The sequence below is a fragment of the Nyctereutes procyonoides genome, unplaced genomic scaffold (assembly GCF_905146905.1).
Source record: "Nyctereutes procyonoides isolate TBG_1078 unplaced genomic scaffold, NYPRO_anot_genome, whole genome shotgun sequence".
Lineage (NCBI taxonomy): Eukaryota > Metazoa > Chordata > Mammalia > Carnivora > Canidae > Nyctereutes > Nyctereutes procyonoides.
This window is the reverse complement of record NW_026575126.1, coordinates 18,465,620-18,493,006: the sequence shown is the minus strand read 5'-3', so window position 1 is coordinate 18,493,006 and position 27,387 is coordinate 18,465,620. Positions and strand designations below refer to the sequence as shown.

At 39.3% G+C, this 27,387-nt stretch overlaps 1 pseudogene; it reads left to right on the top strand.

The window, feature by feature from the left end:
• The first annotated feature begins 411 nt into the window (after positions 1-411).
• On the top strand, positions 412-13,141 carry LOC129519783 (guanylate-binding protein 7-like; annotated as a pseudogene).
• Positions 13,142-27,387: the final 14,246 nt, after the last annotated feature.

Sequence of the window (27,387 nt, the reverse complement as noted above, 5' to 3'; positions counted from 1 at the left end):
CAAAAATCTGAAATATCTTTTAAATCACTTACATATTACTTGAGTGGACCAGCCTTGCCAAGTGTCGCAAATGTATAAAGGGGGTACTTCTTGAAGTGTGGCCCAATAATAGTGCACTTCTTCATGCCAAAACACATTTGGCGGTCCATGGAGGGGCCATACCAGCTGACTGTTGTGAGGGTGTTTTCCAGGTTGGATCTCTGGGACAAGAATGAGATGCTTTTTCACATCAGGCCCATTTATAAGTCACTGAACCACTGAAGTCAGGGCAGTGTCTATGAAAGGTGCCCCTGGAAGAAACAGTGACTGGGTGCCTGGAGCTGGACTTCAGGGAGTGGTTGTAGCCATTATCAGTGATGTGGCACAAGGCTAAGTCTTACCTCATTTAAGGGTGGATGCACCCTAGGCACGATGGATTTGAAAAGACTAGAGAAGGGTTACAATGAACCAGTCAGAGCCTCTCCTCTCAGAAGGTGGCATGAGGGAAACTGGATTTTTATATATTCATATGTAATCCTAGCATTCTAGTATTTAGGAGGTCCTACCAAAGGCTCTGTCTTCCCTTAAATACTCATCCTACAAATAAAAAGTCTCTGAAATTTCAGTTTTCCTTTTCAGCTCTAAGTTCTCCATTCAGGAAGAACAAATTGGGGTACATCTCTCTAGTGATGTAATCTAACTCCAGCTTGTGAGGAAAGTCATATATTTACATAGCCAATCCACCAAATAATTTCCATGCCTTACATTTTGTATAATTCTGAAAACCTAGCCCTTTATTCTATTTCTATACCTAGCAATATCCAAGGTGCTGTTAGTTTTGTTTTTATTGTTTTGTCACAGCAGGTTTCTCCAATCCTAAAATTCCCCAAGCCTATAAATCTTATCCCTTAAAGGTCATTATTCCTTTGTACCTATATTTCTCTCAGTTGAAAAACTGCTCTCAACAGAATTCTAAAACTAAAACTGCTTCTAGTTTGTACTTCTCTGAAAGAGCTGGCACAGCTGCAGCTTTTTGGTCTTCCACCAAGCTTTGTGTACAGGATATTAAAATGAGACTCCTCCTGTCTGGGAATTTCCACTAAACCCCAAAGTAGAGTATACTTAGTGCCAAATAAACACACTTTCTAAAAAAAGATGCTAGATCATTTTTTCTGGAGTTAATAAATATGAAAAAACTTCATTTCAGTTAAACCAAGTCTCATTAACCTCCTTCAGTTTAAGAAATCATGTTAATAATTCTTCCTTTATCACTATTATATTTTTGTGACTTAGACTTACGGAATATGTGTTTTTCATATATTTTTTTCTTGTAACAACTTCCCTGTATGTTGTTGAAAAATACATTTGGAATAATATTAAAAGTAAGTCAATGGTATACATTAAAATATAAAAATAACAATAAAATATTGATTAAAAGGTTAAAAGAACTAACTAGCCTTATATTCTTCATCTCTGGAGTCACAGTTTTATATTAGAGTATCATAGAACAAAATAAAAGCAAAAATGGGAGAGACAGACACACATAGAGACAAGGAGCTTTTTTGATCCAGCTGGTGAAGAAGGACCCTTCCTTGGGGCTTGGGGCAGTACCCAACCCTCATCCTGCATCAATCTTGGTGCCATAAGAACATGGTCACTATACTTATCCCAGTGTGGGTTCAATTCTAGAAATTCCTGTTTAATTTTAGGTCCTGTAAGAAAGCTGTCTCTGATACTGCCACATACTTTTAGAGCTATGATGGAATTTTCAGCTTGAAATTCTAATTCTTACTAGTAAAATTGCAACCCAATTTTTTTCTGTTCCCAATTCCTATTCCTATTGTTCCTGTTTCCTACAGACGGAAAACCCCTCATATTTGTGTTCTTAAAGCCATCTTTTCTAGCCTGCCACACATGGAGCTCTTGCAGTTATGTCTCCCACATCATATTTTGTTTGCTCTATTGGAATATTCTTATTAACTAACCAACATGCTTCATGATTCTATTTTATAATATGAACTCATGGCAATCCAGGTAGAGGTTGTATTTTTCTAGCTGTTCTTGTACTAGAAAACAAACTAAACTCAAAGCTAGCAGAGGGAAATAAGTAATAAGAATTAGAGACAAATGAAATAGAGAATAGAATAACCATAGAGAAAGAATCGCAGTCTGCTGTGTACATGTGTTTTCAGAAGGCTCATAGCAATTAGAGCCTCGCCTGTGGCAGGATATGATAATGCAATAACTTAAGATCTATCATTTTTGAGTAGAAGTGATGAGTCCTTAAAGGAGGTGCCTATCCTTCTCTCTCTTCTCCAATTTGCTCTTACTACAGATTTGATGGCACATTGCATAAGTGGCTAAGAGTCCTAGGCCCCAATCTTTTGTGAAACACATCTACTCTGCCAGTTTTGGACTACTGATCCTAGAATTTATGTAGTAGAGTAGCATATTTAATACAATGAGTAGTATATTTGTTTATGATCCTTTTTTTCAGTTTCTCACAACTAAATCTAATTCTAACTGATATGGTTACTCTAGTATTACTTTGAGGGCAGGGCCATAGGTCATAAATGTGTTTACCCAAGGAAACAGGCAGTTTCAGGTACATAATAATCATTCAATATATTTCAATAAATAAAAACATATTGATAGGACTGGATATCAAAGAATGAAAATGTGAAAGCATAGCATTCAAAAAATACTAGGTGATGTGGAGCTCTTGAGGAGACACTGGCCATGCAAAGAAAGAGACTGGTCTAGGAATTGCTGGTTTATAGAATGAGAAATAAGAGAACCCATCTTGTCATACTAAATCCATTAGAGGACGTGTTATTGGTATAGGAGAGTCAATAGGAAGCCCCTGTATATTATTGATTAAAGAGCACATGGAGTAATCCATGTTGCTGAGAAGGATAATTTTGCGAGGTAAGTGGCTGCAAAGCATAGCGTAATGAAACAGACTTTGCTGGTTTCAAATCCTGGATCTACTACTTATTCATACATAAATTTGAGCAAATCTCTCAGTCTTTCTGAACTTCACTTACTACATGTGCAAAATGGGTATAATAAGCCCAAACTTGCAAGGGTCTTATAAACACAAGTGAGGTCAGGTATGTCAATGCATGTGTCACAGAGCTCAGCGCAATGTAGATTCTCAATACATGATAAGCATTGCTTGAATTTTATTTTTATTATGGAAATAAAAATTTGAAGGCTGCTAATACCTGCTATTCCTTCACTATCATCATCAGGGATTATTGTGGGGGAAGCTCTCTGTGGTCTGCTAATGCTCTCCTCCATTTTATATCATATAAAAATACAAAGGTCCCACCAGCCCCCTGCTGATGTACACATATTTTGATTAACCCTGAGGCAGAAAATCAGTTTGTGATCCTATTTCTACAGAGAGCTTTGGGGTTTTCAGGTTCCCAGGCATATATAAGCCATCATGGTTGTTCCCACATGTTGGTGGAGAACAAGAATGAACAGCTGTTGGTGAACTGGAAAGCATTAAAGATTCTTTCAGGATTTCTCAACCTGTGGTGGTTGTGGCTAGCACTGGGTTGCCTCATATAGGCAAGTCCTACTTGATGTACTGCTTTGCAAGAGAAAAGCTTGGGGAGTAAAGTCTTATAGCAGAGGCTATTTGCTCAATTTCAAGTGAAATCTGTTTCTAACCACTTCTCCAGGGCTACATGAAAGGAGAGTCCAAATTTCTTACAAAACACACGTTCTAATTCTTATTAGCAAATTGCAACCCAATTGTTTTCTGTTCCCAATTCCTACTCCTGTTGTTCCTGTTTCGTATAGAGGGAAAATTCCTCATATTAGTGTCCTTTTTTTTTTTTTTTAGATTTTATTTATTCATGCAAGACACACACACAGAGAGAGGCAGAGATACAGGCAGAGGGAGAAGCAGGCTCCATGCAGGGAGACCAATGTGGGACTCGATCCTGGGTCTCCAGGATCAGGCCCTGGACCAAAGGTGACGCTAAACTGCTGAGCCACCAGAGCTGCCCCTCATATTAGTGTTCTTAAAGCCATCTTTTCTAGCCTGCCACACGTGGAGTTTTTGCAGTTATGTCTTTCATATCATGTTTTGTTTGCTGTATTGGAGTATTCTTATTAACTAACCAACATGCTTCAATAACTATCATCTTAAAGATTCTCCCTGGACTCCACATCTCATTATGACTATCACCCCATATTTTGTTTTTACTCCTCTTCATGCAAAAATATATAGCCTCAATTTCCTTTTTCTACCTCTGTCTTCAATGAATTCCTCTCTAGTTTTAACCCAACACTTTACTGAATGCTCTTGTTATACTTACCAATGACATCCATTTTCCCTGATTCAGTGTTTCTTTGCATCCATCTTACTCCCCTGCTTCTTCCTGCTCCTTGAAATTCTTTCCTTCCTTGCCTCACCACACTACTCTGACTTTCTTCTATCTCTGTGGTTAGCTCATCCAGTCTTTCTACCAGACTCTGACTTTTCATCCAATCAACTGAATTGTAAGTCTCTCTAGGATGTGGCCCTGGGTTCTTTTCTCTCTTCCATTTATACCCTCTCAAAATGATCTCATCCAGTCTTTGGATGTTCAATGTCACTTTTATTCTGATACCTCTCGAATTGATATTTCTTGCCTAGATATCTCTTCTGAAATTCAGATGCATAGATCAAATAACCATCTGAATTTTTTTTTTGCTTTTTTGCAAGCTGTCCACTTAAAGTTATCATGTTCAAAAAAAATAAAGTTATCATGTTCACAGTATAAGTCTTGATCACTCCTAAACTCAAATTAAATCAAGTAAAACAAAGCAAAACAAAAGCATACTTCTTGCTTTCTCGTTCATCTTCTTCTCAGTATGTATCACCAACCTGAAGGTCGCAAGACTCAAAACTTACATTCCTCACTTAGTTTACCTCCTACATCCAGTTCCTACATACATCAGTCCTCTTGTTACTCTTGCTTAACATATCTTAAAGCTGTCTCTTTCTCTCTGTTTTTATTCTACCATCCTGGACTGGGTCCCATCCTCTTTTGCCTGAAATACTTTTATTTGTCCTGATGTCCTTCTCACTTCCACTCTGACCCTCTCTAGTAAATTCCCTTCAAAACAACCATAGTGACCATTAATCTAGTTGCTTTTAATACCCTCCTTAAACCTGCATTATACTTACATAAGATCCATACTCCTCAAACGCACACTGTGACCACTCTTTCTTATTTCTCTAAATTAATCTTTTGTATTTTCTCCACCACGGTCATACCACAGCCACATCAGCCTCCTTTTTATCCTTGCAAATTGCAATCCCTTTCCTATCTCCAGGTCTTTGCATTCATGGTTCACTCTGCCTGCAATGCTTGCTGCTCCTTCACCCAGTTGCTCCTTTCTTTCAAGGCCTTACACAAATGTCAGTTTTCAAAGAGGTCTTCCCTGACCATTTTGTCTCAGGTTGCCCCTCCACATAAACTTAACACAATATGAACATATTTATTTATATCTTTACTTATTTTTTTCTTCTATTAAAATCTGTAGAGGAAGAAATCCTACCTGATTCTTTGTTGCCAATTTCCAGCAACAAGGACAGTATGTGTAACATAGTAGGCACACAATAATTGCTTCTTTACCTGAATTTAAAAAAAAAAAAAGGCAAATCGGAATGTTTATCTATGAGCTCACTGGCTTTAGCTAGCTTTCATGAAAATTCTAGTTAGAGCAAAGTACCTTAGTGTTGCAGAATACCCTATAGAATAGCATGTCCAGATCCTATAAAGTTAATAACTATGGTTTAATGTAAAGAGCATCTGATGCTGGGCATGTACAAATCATCATAAGAAAAACAGAGGTCACCTTACTGAGTTCCGTGGGAAAAAATGACAATACAGAAACAGTATCAACCATCCTTCCATCTTTCTACACTTCTATCCTGGTTCTATGCAGGTACCTCAGAAATTCTCTTCCTGTCAAGCATAGAAAACATAAGGGGGAATGTTCCTTTTAGAAAATATTTTAACTTCTGCTGAGATCCCTTGAATTAGTTGATTCACAGCATCCTCAAAACAAGTAAGGAGTGAGATGCAGTCACAGCCTTTTATGGAGGCTTCTAAAAGTATGTTTTGTTATGTTTTATTTTGTTTTACCCATTCCTTTCTCCCCATACTCCTTCCATTAAGACCAGATTTCACCTGCCTGGCATTAGCTCATTATACACTAGTAGTCTTAACACTTATCAGTTATATAATTCCAAAGAACAGGTTATTTCCCTCTGCTTTAGTCACTGCTGTATCTTCTGACCCTTGAACATATCCCCAGTGCCAGGAATGTAATAAGTACTTAGTAAATAATTATTGAATAAATTATCTTGTTTATTCCTCAATTTTAAGGTCTTGACCTAATTATAATGCCATCAGCTAGCTTAACTTCTTTAGGGAGTCATGAATGTTGAACAGTAAAAAATCAAATCAAAACTATAATGAGATATTCCCTCACACCTGTCAGAATGGCTAAAATAAAAAAAAAAAAACACAAGAAACAGGTGTTGGTGAGGGTGTGGAGAAAAAGAAACCCCTGTGCACCACTGGTGGGAATGCAAGGTAGTGCAGCCACTGTGGAAAAAGTATGGAGGTTCCTCAAAAATTACCAGATGATCTAGTTATTCCACTACCAGGTATTTACTCAAAGAAAATGAAAACACTAATTTGAAAAGATGTATACACCCCTACGTTTACTGAAGCTATTTACAATAGCCAAGATATAGAAGCAATTCGAGCATCCACTGATAGATAAAGAAAATGTGGCATTTAAGGAACAAATGAATATTTTTTTAATGTCTTGAAAACAAACAAAAAGCCCAGACTCTCAAATATAGAGGAAAAAATGTGGTTGCAAGAAGGGAGGTGGGAAAGCGGGTAAAATAGGTGAAGGAGATTGGGAGTACACTAATCATGATGAGCACTAGTAATGTATAGAACTGTTGAATCATTATATTCTACACTTGAAACTAATGTAGCACTGTATGTTATTTATACTTGAATTAAAAAAGAAAATTTAAAAAATTCCTCTCCAGTGATACATCATTCATATGAGTTTAATTTGCCATTTGTATAAATATGTAAAAAGAAGTTCTGAGTTTAGAATACTTGAAAGATCGGAAATCCCCACTCATAAAAACCTTGAGCTGCCTTGTCCCAAGAGTGTACTTACTGTAACTCTGTTTTCTCTCTTCCTCAGGTTAGAATCCCAAAGCTAAAAATTCCAACATACCCAGGGAGTATATCAAATGTTATATTTACCACCTCCCCAAAACAGAATTGTTTTGTCTTTGACCAGCCAAAACACAAAAAGGAAATTCTAGCCCATACTGAGGATATTCTGGAAAATCAACTGGATCCTGAATTCCAGAAACAATCAAATAATTTCTGTTCTTCTATCTTTACCCATGCAAGGGCTAGGACCCTCAGGAAAGAAGTCAAGGTCACTGAGAATAGTGAGTGTCCTTGTCCAAAATCATATTTCTCTGTGACCTGATATGTGCTAACTATAATATGCACTCTTCAGCAGCTTTGTATCAATTTATATATGTGTATACTTATATATATTCATACCCCAGACAGAAATGATTATGTGTTTTAGTAATTATCTCTGATCATAGGATTAACAAATCCCTTTCCAAAACCCCAAACATTGTCACTGATATCTGCAATTCCCATATATAAGAACCCAACACTAACTAGACTGGGTGGATCGTCTTCCCAGAGGAAGTCCTATATAATGTGTTTTTCTCCAAGGGACTATTTTGGAGTTCAAACCTGTCCAAAATAAATATTAGCTTTTGAGTCCCTGAAAATCCACCGAAATCTCAAGAATTAGAAATAATATTATGTGAATTACCCTGGGTGTCTACCTGGGTGGTCTCTTTTACTCTTTTTTTTTTTTAAAGATTTTATTTATTTATTAATGAGAGAGAGAGAGGCAGAGACACAGGCAGAGGGAGAAGCAGGCTCCATGCAGGGAGCCCGAACTGAGACTCAATTCCGGGACTCCAGGATCACACCCTGGGCCGAAGGCAGGTGCTAAACCGCTGAGCCACCCAGGGATTCCCCTCTTTTAATCTTAATTTGTGTTAATGTGAAATAATTTTTCCCAGATTTCCCTGATTATGTTAGATGAAGGTAGGTATTCATCTTTTTTTCACCCGATGTTATGACCTGGAGAAAAATACAATAACGAGTAAATGAAGTGAAAATGAAAATAAAGGTGATGATAATAGAAGTAAGTAGGTGTGTGTGACTTTAGAACTATAATCTCAGATTTAAAAAATTAAAGAAAGAAAAGCTGGGGGGGGTTTATAACTAACTTTGTGTACAACATCTTGAGAATTTTAATAATCCATTGTTGTCTATTAGATACAATCTGTGGCATTCTGTTATTGTCATGTGACCCCTGATCGGTAGTTCGATTATTTTCTTTAAATATCCTTGCAATGGATCAGTACTGACAACACACCTTTTCAGAACACTGTTTGTGGCCATAGCTAATGTATTTCATTTGTATGTTACTTTAGTTGTCATGAATACTTATAAATTTATTTCCAAAGTGCAAAAGTTTAGATGTGTAAAGCTACACATCTAATAAATGAAATTAAAAAAAAATTAAAAATAAAAAAAAATAGGGCAAGTGGGTGGCTCAGTATTTTAAGAGACTGATCTTGGTTTCAGCTCAGGTCATGATCTCAGAGACCTGGGATCAAACTCCACATGGGGCTCCCCACTCAGTGCAGAGTCTGCTAAAGTTTCTCTCTCCTTCTCCCTCTGCCCATACCTTCGGCCCAGCTCACACATGCTCTCTCTCTCTCTCAATCTCTCATAAATAAATAAATAAACAAACAAACAAATAAATAAATATTAAAACAATAATAAAAGAACTGTAATCTCAGAATCTTGGTTCTTGTTGAGTAAGAAATTGATATTTATCCCTGTTTTCTGCTTTATTTATGCTGAGGACTCTGGTGGTGACCTATGTGGATGCCATCAATCATGGAGCAGTGCCTTGCTTGGAGAATGCAGTGACAACTCTGGCTTTGTGTGAGAACTCAGTGGCCATGCAGAAGGCAGCTGACCACTACAGCGAGCAGATGGCCTAGCGACTGAGGCTCCCCACAGACATGCTCAAGGAGCTGCTGATGTGCATGCAGACTGTGAGGGGTAGTTGTTGGAGTCCTCGTGGAGCACTCTTCTGGGGATGATCAACAGGAGTTCCAGAAGAAGCTTGTGGTACTTTTTCTTAGCATTCATCCTTCCTGATCCTTGCGTTTCTAAAATGATGCCTGAAGTTGTACATACACAATCTATAGCTCATCTCCTACTTAGGGTAAAGTAGTGTGGATCCTCATGATAGAATTTTAGAGAACTCTATTTCCATCTTCTCCCTCAAAGCCTGAGAAATTTATTTAGGATCTTTCTGATCTCTCAAGCAAAACCAGCACTGATTTCTCCTTTAGTGAACAGTGGCATGGTTTCTGAACTCCCTCAAGTCACTCCTGAGCTACAACCTCTCTAGGTGTACTCACTCTTATTCCCAGACACTTAATTTCCTGGGACAGACCCTCTTAGCAAGTTGTTCTTTATGTTTATTTGTGTCATTATATTATTGAAGATAGAATCACAGGATGCTACAGCTTCTAAGAACTATAGAGAATAGATCACACAACTTCAACATTTCATAGATGAGGAACCCAAGACCCAGAGAGGTTTGGAAGCTTTAGCAAGGTCTTGCAGAGAGTTTTCAGAGTTGGCAGTAAATCTCTTGGTTCTAGTTGTATGCTTCTGCTGCTTCACTAGGATGCTTTTCTTAAGAGGACTGCCGTTAGTCCACCCACCTAGTAGATTTCTTTGGAATTTGACCTCTTCTGTTCCTTTCTTCTGGTGATATCCCTATATATTTCCCTTGCAGGAAATCATAAGGATAAGAAGGAGGATCTCTTGCTGTAGAACAAAGAGGCATCTGTTAAATAGTGCCAAGCTAAATTGGATCAGCTTCCGAAGGCCCTAACAGAAAGTATTTCAGCAGGAACTTTCTCTGTTCCTGGAGGGCACAAGCTCTACAGGCAAGCAAAGGAAAGGACTGAATGGAACTATTCGCAGGTGCCCAGGAAAGGAGTGAGGGCAAGGAATAAGGTGAGCATGCGGAGCCTACAGAATAGAGTCAAAGGGGTCTCCAGATAATCTTAAAGCACAGCACCAGTTGTGGGTGATAAGAGCATGGGGATATCACGACAGATTGTGTGAACTTTTAAGGTCCACTATTTGCTATTTACTCCTCAGAAGAGTGGAAATGCCTATTCTCCCAAAAAAGAGTATGGATTTCTGAAATCCACGAGAGACAGAATGGAAATTATTTATTTCTTCATCCAATTATATGACAGTCATTATGCCAATGGCTGAGGATTTATGATGTAAAGTTAGAATGCTTGCACTCAAGGCTGATCAAAGAAAGAGTCAAATAAATACACTATTGCACAGAGAGTGATAACCTGTGATCCTGGGCTGCACTGGTGGTAGTAATAAATGTAATAATAATACACTACTGTATATACTGAACTGTTAAGCCCTCTCTCTGGATGTTTTAATTTAGTCCTTGAAAAAATGTTATGAAGCATCTACTCTTATTACCCTCATTTTACAGATATGAACCCAAAGGCAGACACAGGTTAAATAATTTGCCAAAAGTTACACATCTAGGGCAGCCCCTGTGGCGCAGCGGTTTAGTGCCACCTGCAGCCTGGGGTGTGATCCTGGAGTCCTGGGATCGAGTCCCACATCGGGCTCCCTGCATGGAGCCTGCTTCTCCCTCTGCGTTGTGTCTCTGCCTCTCTCTCTTTCTGTGTCTCTATGAATAAATAAATAAAATATTAAAGAAAAGAAAGTTCTTTCTTTAAAAAAAAAAAAGTTACACATCTAGCAGATAGCAGGGGAGAACATCAGCATGGATTCGAGTCTGCATTTGCTATGGGACATATAGTCCAGGAAAACTTCCCCAAAGAGAAGGGGGATGTAAACTTTGAAGTATTTGTATGTGCTGTTCAGGTCGAGATGTTATCCAAAGGGAAGAGCCCGAGGGAAACATGCAAATATACGAATGCATCAGAGATCACGGGTTTGTACAGACGCACGTAATACTGACTGGTTGTGGCCTGTGGGAGTGGAGGGAAGGGGCCCGGGGGGATGGCCTGGAGGGAGATATAGAGGGTCTCTGGTCACGCTAAGAAAGTTGGACACTTTGTAGGGGGCTCATGGAGTATTTTATGTCATAAGTAAAAATGACATGGATGGTCTTGTTTGTATGGAACAAATCACCTCAGTGGAAATCTAGGTCCTTTGTTCCTTCTTGATTCCTTAGGCAAATGAGATATGTTAGAGCTTTTTGCAGTCATACATGGCAATAAAGAAATCCATTCTGCAGGCAGATAAAGCCCTTACTTGTGGGGATAAGGCCATAGCAAGCAAGGGGCAGCAGGACTCTATCCTTGGGTGGGTAAGCTCCTGCATTGCCCTCTGATAGCCCAACCAAAGATCTTTCCAAAAATGATGAGCTTCCCCTTCTTCTATAGGATGCACCCTCTTTAAACCTGAAAATAACAAGCAGAGTTGTAACTGTATATCAGCCAGTCAAGGCCTTTCCCATCATATTCTCAAACCTGCTCTTCATGATGTGACCACCCTTTCCTTCAAATGTGATTTTGTCTCTGATCTCAAGAGGGTAATGCTCAGGCCTGAGCTTTTACTTTTTTCTCTTTCCAAAATCTGCATAGGGCTTTGGAGCAAGCCAGGAAGGAGGCAGCAAAGAAGGAACAGGCATGGCTAAGAGAGAAACAGTGGAAGCAGCAATAGCAGACAGAGGCTTGAGAAAGAAGCCTCAAGGAAAGCAACAGCCAACTAAGCAAGAAACTGGAGAGAGAAACAGACAGTGATCTGAGGGTACAGACAAGGATATGGGAACACAAGCTCAATCAATACAAGCCTTGCAGGAAACACAATTCCTGGTGGCCACTGCCCTGGCACATCAGGAGGGAATGGATGAAAGTTAAAGCAAAATGGGAAAGAGAAGCATTACTGCCATTGCTTGCATTTGATCCACTAAAATTATTGTTTCCTGGCTTTTCAAGAGGTCTTTGAATCAAGCTCCACATGAGACCCTGGAGAGTCCAGGATAACCTTGGCCCTTCCAAAGCTATATCAATAACCTCTCCAAGTCGCCATGCTGGTGAGATTCTAGAATGCTCTCATAGAGCCCAAATTAAACAGGGTTTCATGGATTATCAAGTAGATAATCCAACCAGGTTTTGTTTTGTTTGTTTGTTTGTTTGTTTGTTTGTTTAGAGAGAGAGAGTAGGAGTGGGGAGTATTCAGGGATGGAGGGCAATCAGAGAGGGAAAGAGAATCTTAAGCAGGCTCTAAGTCCATGGGGGACTTGGAGCCCAACTCGGCGGTTGATCTCACAACCCCGAGATCATGACCTGAGCCAAAATCAAGAGTGGGATACTGAACTGACTGAGCCACCCAGACACCCCAAAAAGGTGTCTTTAATATAAGCAGCAACAGGGCGCTTTACCAAGATCACTGTCAATTGTCAGAAACCCTACTACCACCAAAGACACTGACATGGATCTGTGCTGACTTAAAACTATCAGATATGCCCAGGCTTAGAAATACAGGGAATGGATACCTTCTAAACTTGCTGCATAGCTTGCCTAAGTCATTGCATGGCACCAGGAGAATTCTCTCCTTTCCCATTTAGAAGTGTTGGCATCAGAATTTAAAAAAAAATTATTGTAAGTATTTATTTTATTTTATTTTTTGTATATTTTTTATTGGAGTTTGATTTGCCAACATATAGTATAACCCCCAGTGCTCATCCTGTCAAGTGCCCCCCTCAGTGCCCATCACCCAGTCACCCTATCCCCCCGCCCACCTCCCTTTCCACTACCCCTTGTTAGTTTCCCAGATTTAGGAGTCTCTCATGTTTGTCACCCTCTCTGATATTTCCCATTCATTTTCCCTCCTTTCCCCTTGATCAGCTTATAAGTTTCCATTATTTCTATGATACAGGTGACCATGCTATCCCAAGTGGGACTGAAGATAAGTTCACATGAACTAATGGCTCCCTCCCAACATGCAGGTGGGGTTGGAACATAGTATTGCACTTGTCCCCATGCCTGGCTCAACACCCTAGCAAAGTGCTCATGGTGTGTGCATATTGGGAAGGTTGGAAACTTCCTCTGACTGCCCAGGTCAAACCCAGAAGATATCTCTGCTTCAGATATTATCCTCTGGCGATCTCCTAAGAAAGAACAGCTTTATCGTAAAATAGAGACAATTTACAAAGCTCTTAAATATAAAATGTGACTCTTGAAAAAAACGTAGATTTTCAAAAGTTTACTTGTTCCTTTCCCCACAACCCTTTGCCTTAGGATCCCAAAGGATTTGTTTAATGAAGGATTTAGGAAGAAATCTGAGATGAGTGCAGAAATAAATCATCTCAGAAATTTAATTGAGATTACTAGAGAGGATAAAACTCCCTGGATTCCACAGAACCTGGACACACTTGTCACTGAAGCAACCGCAGGTCTGCCTGTTTCTGCAATACTTGTTGGTCAGGGTCTGAAGAACCTGAGCTCACTGTTTCACTAGGATTAACTTTTCTCTCACAAAACTAAAGAATGTGGACACATGCTCCACCCTATTTTTGACATGTATGCTTTTTAAAAGTTGCACTCAGGAATATGTTAAACATAAAAAAGTGCCTATTAGAGAATATATCAGTGCCTTACACACATTAGATAGATCAATTGCCAGTTTTATTAGTTTGAAGGGAAATAACTTTTTATAATATACAGTGGCAAACTTTAGCCTACAGGCCACATCTGTCTTGCTGCCTGTTTGTTTGTTTATTTTTAAAGATTTTATTTATTTATTCATGAGAGACACAGAGAGAGGGAGAGAGGCAGAGACACAGGCAGAGGGAAAAGCAGGCTCCATGCAGGGAGCCCAACCTGGGACTCGATCCTGGGACTCCAGGGTCACGCCCTGAGCCAAAGGCGGTGCTAAACTGCTGAGCCACCTGGGCTGCCCACTGCCTGTCTTTTTGAATAAAGTTTTATTGGAACAGCACCATACTTAATCAGTTACATACTGTCTGCAGCTGCTTTAATGCCACAACAGCAGAGTTGAGTAGTCACAACAAATATTGTATGACTAACAAAACCTAGAATATTTCCTTTTGGGTCCTTTACAGAACAAATTTGCCAACTGCTTGTTTAGGAAAATAGGCCAAATTTGCAATATAAGTAAAAAAATTACCTTGGAAAAAAACCTATCAAGAATGCTTCTGAAATCAAAAAAGAAGAAAAGAATATACATAACCATATATACATGTATATTTCAAGTCAATTCTCCCCTAATTCATTTATAAATTTAATGTGTTCTGACGTTAAAACAAAATAAAAGAAAAAAAAAAGAAGGTGTTTTGGTGAAGATAGGTAGGCTACCATCTTTATACAGGTTTAAATGGAAATGCTCACAATGCTTTAAAAAATTGTCAGGGTAAATCAGAAGAAGAATAAAGAAGAACCAGATCTACTTCATATGAAAACCTCCTCTAGAGCTGCAGTAATTACACCAGTGTAGCACCAGCTCCTAACGAGGCACACAAAGCTGCAGAACAGTTTTCCTCATCCAGAGATAGAAACAAATACTTTCAGGAACTATTTATCTTAAAGGCTTTCAAATCTGTGGGAAATAATGAACTGTCCAATAAATTGTCAAGGCAACTTACTAGCCACTTACAGAAAACAGAGAGATTAGATCTCATATTTATTATAGCGAGGTAAATTCCAGATGTACTCTAGATTTAAACATGAAGATTGAAACCATAAAATTTGGAAATCTGAAATCTTTAAAAAAAAAATATTGTTTGGGTGTGTTGGGTGGGGGTGGAGTGCGGAAAAAAAATAAAAAAAAAATCTTGAAATGTGGAGTTCTTTCTAAGCATGATGTAAAACCCAGAAGACACAAAACATATACAAAAGTACACAAAACTGAAATAAATCGTTTATGTCAAGATAAGTCAAAAGACAAACAGCACTCTGAAAATGTTTTCAACTTGTATTTTTCTGTGATATATAAGAGAGAAAATTCAGTGTCCCCTTCCCTGATATATGTGGACTAAAAAAGACCCCAATCTCTCTCTGTTCCTGTTGTCTGTTTGAAAATATGAAATGCAAAGACTATCAGTGACTATATTTTTAATAAAGTGAAGAGACTATCTTGAGGCAAAAGAATCACTTCATTTGTAAATAAAGACAGTTTTGCTTCCTTTTAAAAAAATCTTTATGCCATTTTTCCCCTTGCCTTATTGCACTGATGAGGACTTCTAATATTACCTGAGGATCTCTTATGTTAGGTTTAATCAAAGTGGTGAGAGAAAAATCCATTTTTTCTCCTGATAGATGGAAAATATTCAATAGTTCACTGTGGTGTGAACTGAATATTCATTTCAGGTTTTCATAGATACCATTTATCCATCTTAGAAAGTGTTCTTTTCCAATTTTGCCTACGGGTTTTCATGCTTTCTCAGTTATGTGCCAACTTAGTAAAATATTTTTTCTCCATCTGTTTTCTTCCCTATTCTCTTAATTTTGTGAATTGCATCTGTTGATTTTTGGATGAAAAATCAATCTTGTTTTCTAGGGAAAACTCCACTTGGTCATGATTCCCTCAATTTATATTGCTGTTTTCAAACTGCAAATGTTTTGTTAAGGATTTTCATATGTATGTGCTTCAGAGGCTTGATGTCTAATTTTATTTCCTTGTAATGTTCTTGTCATAATTAGGGGTCAGGTTTATGCTGGCCCCATAAAATGGCTTATGAAATGTTTGCAGCATTTTTCTGAAAAAGATAGCATACAATTAATTTTATTTTTCCTTCAAAATTTTATAATGTTCACCAATAAATCTATCTGTTCACTGATCTGAGTTCACTTTGTCAAACTTTTTCTTGACAAGTATTTAATTCTGAAATTAATTTTAGTTAATATACAGCTATTCAAATGCTTTTTCTTTTTGCATCAATTTTGTTAAGCTGGAGTTTTCAAGGAATCTATTTATCTAGGTTACCAACTGTATTGGCATAAAGATGTTCATGAAATTTCTCTATTAGGTTCACAGTGATGCAGGATATCTCATGATATGTTCACTTTTATTCCTAATATTGGTGATTTGTGTTTTCTCCATTTTTTATTGACCATTCTAAGCTCTAAATTATAATTCTTAACTATTCTGAGTTTGTGTTTTCAAATAAGAAAATTTTAGGTTCTTTTAAATTGTCCTCTGTCTCCATATTTTCTGTTTTATAATTTTCTTCCTTCTATATGCATTGTATTTAATTTCCTCTTATTCCTTAGGACATAAGTTGATCAGTGATTTTAATTCTTTTATATTTCATGAAGTCTTAAAGTTACAAATTTCTCTGTAATAACTGATTGAATTATATTCCTCAAATATTGATATACTTTATTTTAAAAGTATTTTCTAATTAACCTTTGTGATTTTACTTTTACATCTAAAGTTATATAGGCTTCCTTACTTAATTTCCAAATATTTGGTATTTCATAGATTTTTAAAAAGATTTTATTTATTTATTTGAGAGTGAGCACGAGCAGGGTGAGGGGAAGAGAAAGAAGCAGACTCCCCACTAAGCTGAGAGCCCAATGAGGGGCTCAATCCCGGGACTCTGGGATCATGACCTGAGCTGAAGGCAGATGCTTAACCAACAAAGCCACTGAGGTGCGTCATTTCATGGATTTTTGAAGTTAATTGTTAATCTAATTTTCTTATGTCAGGGAATTTCTTATGAAGTTAATTTTTAATTTAATTTTCTTATGTATACTGTATGATTTTAATCCTTTAAAAGTTATTGAGAGTTGTTTTATATTCCAAAATATGATTTATCATCATGAAATGTATGTTTATTCTTCAGTTTGACCAATGCAATACTAACCAAGGTCATTAAACACATAAAAGCCAATATATTTGGAGCAAATATCATAATGCCTGTTTCTTGCTTGCTTGACATTCACAGGGCATGAAGTTGTTTGCTGTGAAGGAAGTACTGGGGAATGGATGTAAGAGGGAAAGTATTAGTTTCTATTGCCATGTTTACAAACTCTATTTCTTACTCCATAGCTCCTGTCCAAGACATTCTAGTCCAGGCTTTTAAAGCAGCAGAATGACTGCTATATTCCACTTTCCAGGATAAGGGTCAAAGCATGCCAAGATATAGTATTTTTGTGTGATCACAAATATAGTATATTTGTGATTTTGCTGAATACTTCCAAAAGACACGGTATGCTTTTGCACACACGTGCTGCTTCTTATATTTATTTATCTTGTTTTGTGAGAATTGGGAAGGGGAGAAGGGAGACGTTAGAAGTTTCTTTTACTTTCTGTCCATTAGTCTCCAAGCACTGCCTAGCAAGGAGTGAAGAACTGAGGAACATACATGGATTTCATGATGATAAATCATATTTTGGAACAAAAATAGGCCCTAAGGACAAACGTCGCAAAGCAACTCCTGAAAAACATCATCTAGCTACATCTTTTAGGTAATTGCTTTTTCGTGGACACTTGGTGGCAGTACTTTGATGATACTGTTGTGGTTCCTGGAAAATGATAGGGGAGGCAGATACAGGGCAGTGGTCCCAGCTGTGCTTATGGGAAGGAGGTGACTGGTGGCAAGAGCTGGGTCTTCCTTCAGTGAAGACTGGCAAACATTTATCACCTTTGTTTCCAGCTGTAGGCCTGTGAAGTCATTTCCTGTAAAACAGGAAAAGATCTTTCTCTGTCCTTGATACTACTACACTAAACCTATTTTTCAAATGGTTGAATTCAACTTCTGGAATGACACTGAGTTTCACAGACCCACTCCCCAGCAAAACAATCATGCTGGCACAAATTGTTTAAAAAGCAGCTATTGAAAGTCTCTGGAAACTGCCCTAGGGACATAGAGCAAATAATTGAGAATTTTTACTAAGTTTGGAAAGAACAGTGAGGGTCCATAGCACATGAGCCACTATTCACACTCTCTCCACACCTCTCCCAGCTCAGCAGGATAGAATCTCCACTTTCGGTAGATGTGGCCAGGAAAGCAAGGATCTCTCTACCCTCAGCTTCCAGTCAAGGGACAACAGAGCACACTGAGAGGGGCTGAACACCAGCATTTTCATCACCTGCAGCTCTAAATTGCAAAGGCTAATTTCCTGGTGAGTGCAGTCAAAAAGTGAGGGGCTCCCTTCCTCTCCCTGTTCCCCATTCATTGGGTGGAAGACCTATGGCAGGTGAAGCAGGGAGAGAATACTGGAGTCCTGATCACACCTGCATAGCTTACTCACAGGGCAGAGGTTCCACTTCAGGAGAGCAATGTGAGAAAACAGGAAGTTACTGCCCTTGCCCAGCATGCTGCTTTAAAGTAAAGGTGTTACTCAGAAGGAAGTGGGCCACTTCTCCCCACTACACCACAGCTCAGAGATTTTGCCTAGAGGGAGGGAAGTTATAATAAAAAAGACTGTGAAGCTCTCCCCCAGAAGAACTGACTTTATTTGGAACCAACTGTAGGGGAGTCTAAGCCTAAGGACAAAACCAATGGTAATCTGGGGGGTAATCAATTAAGAAATTATATACTTCTCTTAATTAAAAGCAACAAGCTTAATTAAAAGAAACATAGGCCAGTTAGTTCATCAGAGAGAACCAGGAAAAAAAAAGTTAAGAGCCCTCCTGCAGTCAGAACCCCAAAAACTGGCCTCAAAAATCGTTCTTACCTAAGTTTAATTGAATCAGACTGGAGCAATTATTCCCCCAGGACACTGTCAAAAAACTATAGAACAATCAGCTGGAAGGGTGCCCCAGGTAGCAGTATTTTTAAACAACCCATGCTCCTGCTCAGTGACCATAATGCTCAGCTAGTTCTGGGAAACACTAGACAAAACCAGAACAGCGGCCTCCCAGTGTCTCCCAATGCAAAAGCCTGTATGACTCTTCTCAGTACAGTTAAAATATGCTGACTTCTAACTACATCCCTTGGACACATATGCTAGAATGGTGATGTGTAAGTTTGAGTTCACAGTTCTTAGCCTGAACCCACACAGCATAAGGAAAATTCTCATGTTTTCCTACCTGGAAGAGTTTCTATCAGATTTCTATATCAGGTTAGAAGTTCTCATTTTTCTTTTAACATATGTGAGAACTAATGCCATTCAGACTACAAGTTCTCTCCCAGTAGCATCATTTTGGCTAAATCATCTTACAGATACTGTCCTCTGACCTAACATAACAGCCAAGTATTTACCCTCATAATGGGTGAACATCAGGAAAGGGGTGGTAACCTTCTTGTTTTCTAGATTAAACCAAGCTTCCTCTTGCAAGCATCCTCCTTGTTCTAATGAGAGAAACTCCTTTCAAAAGGAAAATACAGACAATATAACAAATTGTTATTATAAAATCTTATTCATGAAAGAATGAGGATGTTTAGCAGTTAAACTTTTATTAGCCTATCTCCTTAGTTTTAGATCCATGTGGACAGGCTTACATCTAACAAAAATAGAATTCTGAGTGTGCCTCTGGGGTCTGCATTTAGAAATAAAGCAATAGAATACACTTGAAAACAGAATCAAATGCATTTGGGAATGTAGTCTATGTTAATCCTCCTTCATTCTGGTTCCCCAATGTTAAAAACTTAGACTTCTATCACCAAGCAAAATTTAATGTTTTTGAATTTCATATAAAAGAACTTAATGTACTCTTTTCTGACTTCTTTGCTCAACATTCTGTTTGTGACAGTTATTCTTTTTTAATTTTTTTAAGGATTTTATTTATTCATGAGAGACACAGAGAAAGAGAGGCAGAGACATAGACAGAGGGAGAAACAGGCTCCATGCAGGAAACCTGATGTGGGACTCGATCCCAGGACCCCGGGATCCTGCCCCGAGCCAAAGGCAGATGCTCAACCTCTGGGCCACCCGGGCGTCCCTTATTTTTTTAAGAGAGAGAGAGAGACAGTATAGCAGGGCAGGGTAGGGGAGACAGAGAGAGAATCTCAAGCAGGCCCCATGCCCAGTGTGGAACCCAATGCGGGCCTTAATCTCACGTCCCTAAAATCACAACCTGAGTCTAAATCAAAAGTCAGACGCTTAGCTGACTGAGCCACCTAGGTGCCCCTGTGACCAGTTATCCTTATTGTGTGCAGCAGGAATTTATTTATTCTTTTAAAGCACTACAAAATGTTTCTCAGCCTTGGCACTCTTGATTTGGGGCTGGATAACTTTTTTTTTTTTTTTTTGGATAACTTTTTATTGTGAGAGCTGCCTTGTGATTAGAGGATGTTTAGCAGCAACCCTGGCCTGTAATTATCTGATGCCAGTTGCACCTGTTCTGCTAACCAATCCGGCTGCAAGATTCAATTATGACTCCAGACTTTGCCAAAGATCACCACTGGGGCAAAATCATCACCACTGGGTACTACTGAGCTGGCATAAATAAAACCATCTCTATTCAATCACATCTTGGTCTCATAATAGGTATTCCAAGGTCTAAGCAGCCATAAGGGCTGGATGAAAGCATAGAAGGAGGGGCCACTTGACAAAAGGAAGAGGTCTTCTTTGTTTCAAATTATGTTCAATTTACTGAGTCTTGATAGAGAAGATAATGGTAACATGAGCCAACTCACTAACTCATGCCATAAATCCTCCCGGTCTCTGTTTTTTTGTTGATTTATCAATGGGTAAAAATGTTTACCCAATTTTATCAAATTTTAAAATATTTTGATGTGAAGTATTTTTAATACTTTGACATTCAAAATGTCTAGTTCAAAATATTGCCAAATGTCAAAGGTTCTTGTAATTCTCCTTTTTACCTTCTTAGGATAATATTAAGTAATTGAACTCCGAATGAAATCCAAAACTTCCATTTCACTGGAACTATATAACAAATCTAAGGAAGGCCTCTAAACTTACTGCCTCTGGTACAACATATTTATCTCATAAAGATAAGATTAATCTTTGGATTAATGAATCATTGATTGCAAAGTTAAGATGATGATGATGATGACAATGAGAAGGATGACAAGAATGTCAACACCAAATAGGTTAGTAATACAAGCTCACATACATGAAGTCATTTATGAGCATTATGGGATGGATTTTCCATAGTTTATCTCCTGAGATCAAAAAGCCAGGAGGCTATGAATCAAACTCAATCATAGTCCTTACTAACACCAAAGCAGGCGCCTCTAAACATGATTGCATCTAGCCCTTCAATAAATATATAGAGACCATTTCCTGCACAGTGTAGGCGGGATCAAGGAGTTTGTACTTAGCAAAACAGCCTTGGTGTCTATGTTCAAGCAGTTTTTCATCTAGAAATAAAACATAACCAAATTGTTATACCAACAAATGAGGCTTTGAACTTCTGACAAGCACTGTAGAATAATATTGCAGGGCACCAAAAGTACATGTGGAAAGGAGCCCCGATATAGATTAATCAGTCAGTGATCCTTCCCCAAGGAAAGGAGAAAATACAGACAATATTACAAATTGTTAATATGAAATCTTAACAGATAATAGAATCTCTAGAGTCTACAGAGCACAGAATTTGTAAGAGCACAACTAGGAGAGATACGAGAGAAGTGAGTTTCAGGCAGAAGACTGTGCCTATTTGCTTACTGGGGAAGAGACTTCTGTATTTGGTACCTGAAAAACGACCCATGTGGTGAAGGAGAGATAGTCCTCACACATTCAGAGGTGGGCTGGCAGGAACCAGACTGGAGGATCTCCCAGGCCTGCTATGGAGACTAACCCCATCCTAACTGCAATCAGAAGCTTTTTTTATTTTATTTATTTTATTTTTTTTATTTATGATAGTCACACACACACACACACACACACACACACACACACACACACACACAGAGAGGCAGAGACATAGGCAGAGGGAGAAGCAGGTTCCATGCACCGGGAGCCCGACGTGGGATTCGATCCCGGGTCTCCAGGATCGCGCCCTGGGCCAAAGGCAGGCGCCAAACCGCTGCGCCACCCAGGGATCCCCCAATCAGAAGCTTTTAAGATTTTGTGTGGAAAAGAGACATGACTTAATTGGTAGTTTTTAATCCCGCTGCGGGGATCCCTGCGTGGCGCAGCGGTTTGGCGCCTGCCTTTGGCCCAGGGCGCGATCCTGGAGACCCGGGATCGAATCCCACATCGGGCTCCCGGTGCATGGAACCTGCTTCTCCCTCTGCCTGTGTCTCTGCCTCTCTCTCTCTCTCTCTCTCTGAATATAATAAATAAATAAATAAATAAATAAATAAATAAATAAATAAATAAATAAATAAAAATTAAAAACTGCTGCAATGACTGAATGGAGAATGAATTGGATATAGCCCAGTGAGGATTCCTGGCTGTATCAGTAGCCCTGACAATAAATTATTCCACAGCTTCCTGAAATGACCAGTTTATTTGTACAAAGATTTAAAACGCTGAAGGCTATCTACGTGCTTGCTCCTGACAAACAAACTTTTTCCTTCCCAATTGTATATACTTCCAGTCATTGTTATTTCTTGTTTTTTTTTTTTTTATTTTTAACTATACAGTTCAGTAGCTTATACACATTCTCATGTAACAGATTTCCAGAACTTTTAAATCTGGCAACATTGAAACTACATCCATTAAAAAACTTCTATTTCCTCCTCCCCCAAACCTCTGGGAACCATTCTGTTTTCTCTTCCTATAAATTTGATGAGTCATTATGTTTTTAAGCAAGGTTTCTTATTGTGTAATTTATAGTATGTTTTCTTTTCTCCCAAAATCAAACATTCAAATTCTATTTATTTATTTTTAAAGATTTTATTTATTGGGATCCCTGGGTGGCGCAGCGGTTTGGCGCCTGCCTTTGGCCCAGGGCGTGATCCTGGAGACCCGGGATTGAATCCCACATCGGGCTCCCGGTGCATGGAGCCTGCTTCTCCCTCTGCCTGTGTCTTTGCCTCTCTCTCTCTGTGACTATCATAAATAAATAAAAAATAAATTAAAAAAATAAAAATAAAAGATTTTATTTATTTATTTGTGAGAAACACAGAGAGAGAGAGGCAGAGACACAGGCAGAGGGAGAAGCAGGCTCCCTGCAGGGAGCCGGATGAGGGACTCGATCCCGGGACCCTGGGATCACAACCTGAACCAAAGGCAGATGCTCAATCACTGAGCCACCCAGGTGCCCCTTGAAATTTTATTTTTGTTAGCTTGGAGCTTTTTTATTCAAGAGACCTTTGTTCTATACCTTTTCTGCCCCTCCTCCTAAAACAAACTGAACTTTTTCCACCCTCCCTTTCCTCATCCACGCACTTCTCTTACATACACCCATATACAGACTTAGACACAACATGCTGCTTAGTCACTATTTCACTGGGGAAACTCCAAGGAGTCAGACAGAAAGCTGGCACAATGGAAGCCATCTGTTTGTTGTTGCTACCCGGGAGCTGCACCTAAACTCTGCCCTTGTTAGCAACTTCTCACAGACTTTCCTGTCCACTGTAATCCCTTAAACACTTTGAACTAGATAGTCATATGTTTCAAATAAACTCATATAAAGGTTTTGAGCCAGAAAAACAATCTCTGAGGTCATTCAAGTTCACTCACACAGTCCTTCCTACAATTGTAACCGAGGTTGAAACTGAAAGCAATGAAGAGCTATTCTCAGAACAGGTTCAATTCTAGAAAATCACTTGCTTTTCCATTAGGAAATAATATGCACATGATTTTTAAATCTCCTCTGTAGGATCTTACAGGCCTTCTATGGATACAGTCCACTATTCCAGCTGCAATCAGAAGCTTTTAAGATTTTGTGCAGAAAAGTGACACGACTTAATTGGTCTTAGTAGACTGCATAAAAGTGTTCAAGGACAACTGAACTACTGTCCCCAAGGGGCCTTTGCAGGCTCTCTCTAGGCACTTCCTTCCACTGGGATCCCCCATTGCATTTCATGATTTAGAAAAATGTGATGGAATGGGTGGCTACTACTTGTTACAAAATGTCACCAAAGCTCCAGAGCCCTCAAAATGTCTCTTCAGTTTCAGCTCCAGGTCTCTGTCTACCTGTAGAATATCGTGCCCCAGTGTTCCCAAAGCAAGGGTGTCTGCGCACCATTTGTGAAACTCACAATTTACATATGGCCTCCTCCTCTCTCTCAGCAGACTAACTACTGGGATAATAGAATCAGTGTGTAAAACAAAGGTTATTGTAACATCTTCCCAAATTCTTGACATAGAGGAAAATGTGTACATTCATAAAAATACTTAGGGGGGCACCGAGGTGGCTCAGTTGGTTGGGTGTCTGCCTACAGCTCAGGTCATGATCTCTGGGTCCTGGGATCAGCCCAGTGTTGGGCTCCCTGCTCAGCAGGGTGTCTATTTCTCCCTCTCCCTCTGCCATTCCCCTTGTTTGTGCTCTCCTTCTGTCAAATAAATAAATCTTAAAGAAATAAAAAATAAAAATACTTTGAAGTGCTTCCTGTAACACAGGAGGAGACTACCAAGTTGTAAGTCTCAACAGAAAGCTAAATAGTGAAAAATGACTGCTAACTTGCTTTGCCAGCCTATCTTATTTCCTCCTCAAGCAGGTCGTTGGTAGAGAAAAGAAAACAGAAAAGGTGGAGGAGAGAGAGGACCCACCAGAGTCAAAAGGGTTTGGGCCTTGGAGGACTGGAAGGCTTGTCTTTCTCCACAAAACTGATGGCAAAGATAGCTGAGACAATATCCTGGGAGTTTGTGAAACCAGTGGGGCTTGGAGCCTGGTGCTTTAAAAGTCAGCTAACTCAGCACCAGGTGAGTCTGGGGTGGGGGTGGGGGTACTGAGAGCCAGGTGGCACCCAGGGACACAATCCCTGGGCAAAGGGGAAAGAGATCTGTTCTGATTTGAGAGAGTGCTGGGGGACTTCTCCAAGAAAACAGGAAACTGGCAGATGACATTTTCCTCCCCCGCCCCACAGCATGAACAGAGAGCTAGGTGCCGGAGGTGGGGCTGTGGTGGCAACTGTAGTCTAGGCCCAGGGCTCAGGGCCAATTTTGTTAGAGCCGAGGGCTGCCCCCCTCTCCCCACCTAACCACCACCCCCACCCCCGACCCCTCCCTGGCCACTGTGTGCTCAGCTGCTCTCACATGTAGCACCCAAGGACTAAGCCCCACACCCAGCCATGCACCCCCATCCACTGTTGTGGGCCATGCCCGGATGCTGGATTCACAGCCACAGCCTTGCAAGGCTGCCACACCACACCCAGCCTGGGGACCCCAACCATCGTGTGCTGCGCCCAGCCAGGCCCCAGGACCCTGGCATGCAGCCCCCACCCCAGGCAGCACTTCAGGGGATCCAGCACAGGACTAGAGGCCTAATACAATTTTTCCTAACACCACTGTCCCAAAATATATAAAGAACATATACAACTCAATACCCAAAAAATAAATAATCCAATTAAAAAAATACTCCAATTTAAAAAGACATGAACAGACAATTCTCCAAAAAAGACATCATGATGGTCAACAGACACATGAAAAGATAGTCATCATCACTGACCATCAGGAACATGAAAATCAAAACTATAATGAGAGGGGCACCTGGGTGGCTCAGTCAGTTAGGTATCCAATTCGATTCTAGCTTAGGTCATGATCTCAGGATCCTGGAATGAACCCCATGTCAGACTCCATGCTCAGGGGGGAGTCTGCTTGAAGATTCGCTTGATCCCTCTCTTTTTGCCCCTCCCCCAACTCACACATGCTCTCTCAAATAAATGAATATATTTTAAAAAGCATTAAAAAAATACTACATGAGCTACATACCGTCAGGCCATCTAAATCTCAAGTTTATTTGGGTGGCTACAGGACAAAACAGAGTTTCACGAGCAGGTGGCCTAATCCCCATATTATCAAACTCTGTTACACTGATGACTCTCTCTCCACCAGATCCACTGTGCTTTGAGGCATTCTCTGAGACCCCTTGAATTTCACTTGTAGTACCCTGGTAGGAATGAGCCCCAGGGGCTCAGAGTGGCCCCATAACACATCCTTGGATTTGTTTACTTACTTTCCTTCCTTCACTCTTTCCTATATTCACCTAGCTGAATGTGAGTGAGGCCTTACAGATTGCAGAAATAATGCTTTCTGAAACTGGGTGTTGGCTCAAGACGTTTACGTATAAGTTCTTTTCTTTTTTTTTTTTTTTTTTTTTTTAAGTAGTGTTGAACTCAGGACCCTGAGATCAAGACCTGAGCTGAGATCCAGTCGGATGCTTAACCACTGGAGCCACCGAGGCACCCCAAGTATAAATTCTAACCTAGCACTGGCTCATCAATAAGCTCTGTTGCCTCAGAGGTGACTTTTTGGAAGTCTATCTCAAAAACTAACTGAAAAATATTTTTATATATAACCGAACAGAGCCATGAGTAGTCACATATGGCAAGGGCATCAGACAATACAGAATTAGTCCAGGGAAGTCAGTAAACAAAGTATAAAACCATCAACAATCTCTTGAGGGGATGATGGAATCCATAGTTACAACATTATATTATTTGTAATGTCTTGTTTTCAAAACAAGTTAGGAGGCATGCAAAGAAACAGAAAAATTGGCCTAATCATAGGAAAATAAGTTAATAGAAACTATCTCTTGGGCCATGAGCAGACAAATATCTCATTTAACAGGCAAATATATCAAAGCATCTATTATGAGTATGCTAAAGAACTAAAGGTAACTATGGTTTAAGAATCAAAGAGGGTTAAAATGATTCATGACATAGAAAATATCAATAACAAGAAGTTACTGAAAGAACAAAACAAATTCCACAGTGAAATAGTAGAACTGGAATACAGTATAGTGGCTCAAAAACAGATTTTAACTGGCAAAGGGAAGATCTGTGAACTGAAGATAAATCAATAGAGAGAATCCATTTTGAAGAATAGAAAAGAAGACAAAATTAGGAGCGCAGAGACTGTGAGGCACCATCAGGTGTGCCAATATAGGCAGGGTGGACATCTCATCAGTAGATGAAAGGCAGAAAATGTTAGAAAAAAAATAAATGAAAAAATAATAATGCAAAAGATGCATATTTATGAGAAACATCAATCAAGAAGTTCTATGAATTCCAAGATATAAAAGTATAACAGAATGCACACCTACATACATCATAGTCCTAAAAGAGGACCCAGTTTGGGGAAATACCCAAACTGCCTACATTTTGACCTCAGTCTGTACTTTTCAACTGATTAAGTACTCTTAAGACCAGCAAGACCCTATGTGGTGTCCTCCTTGAAAT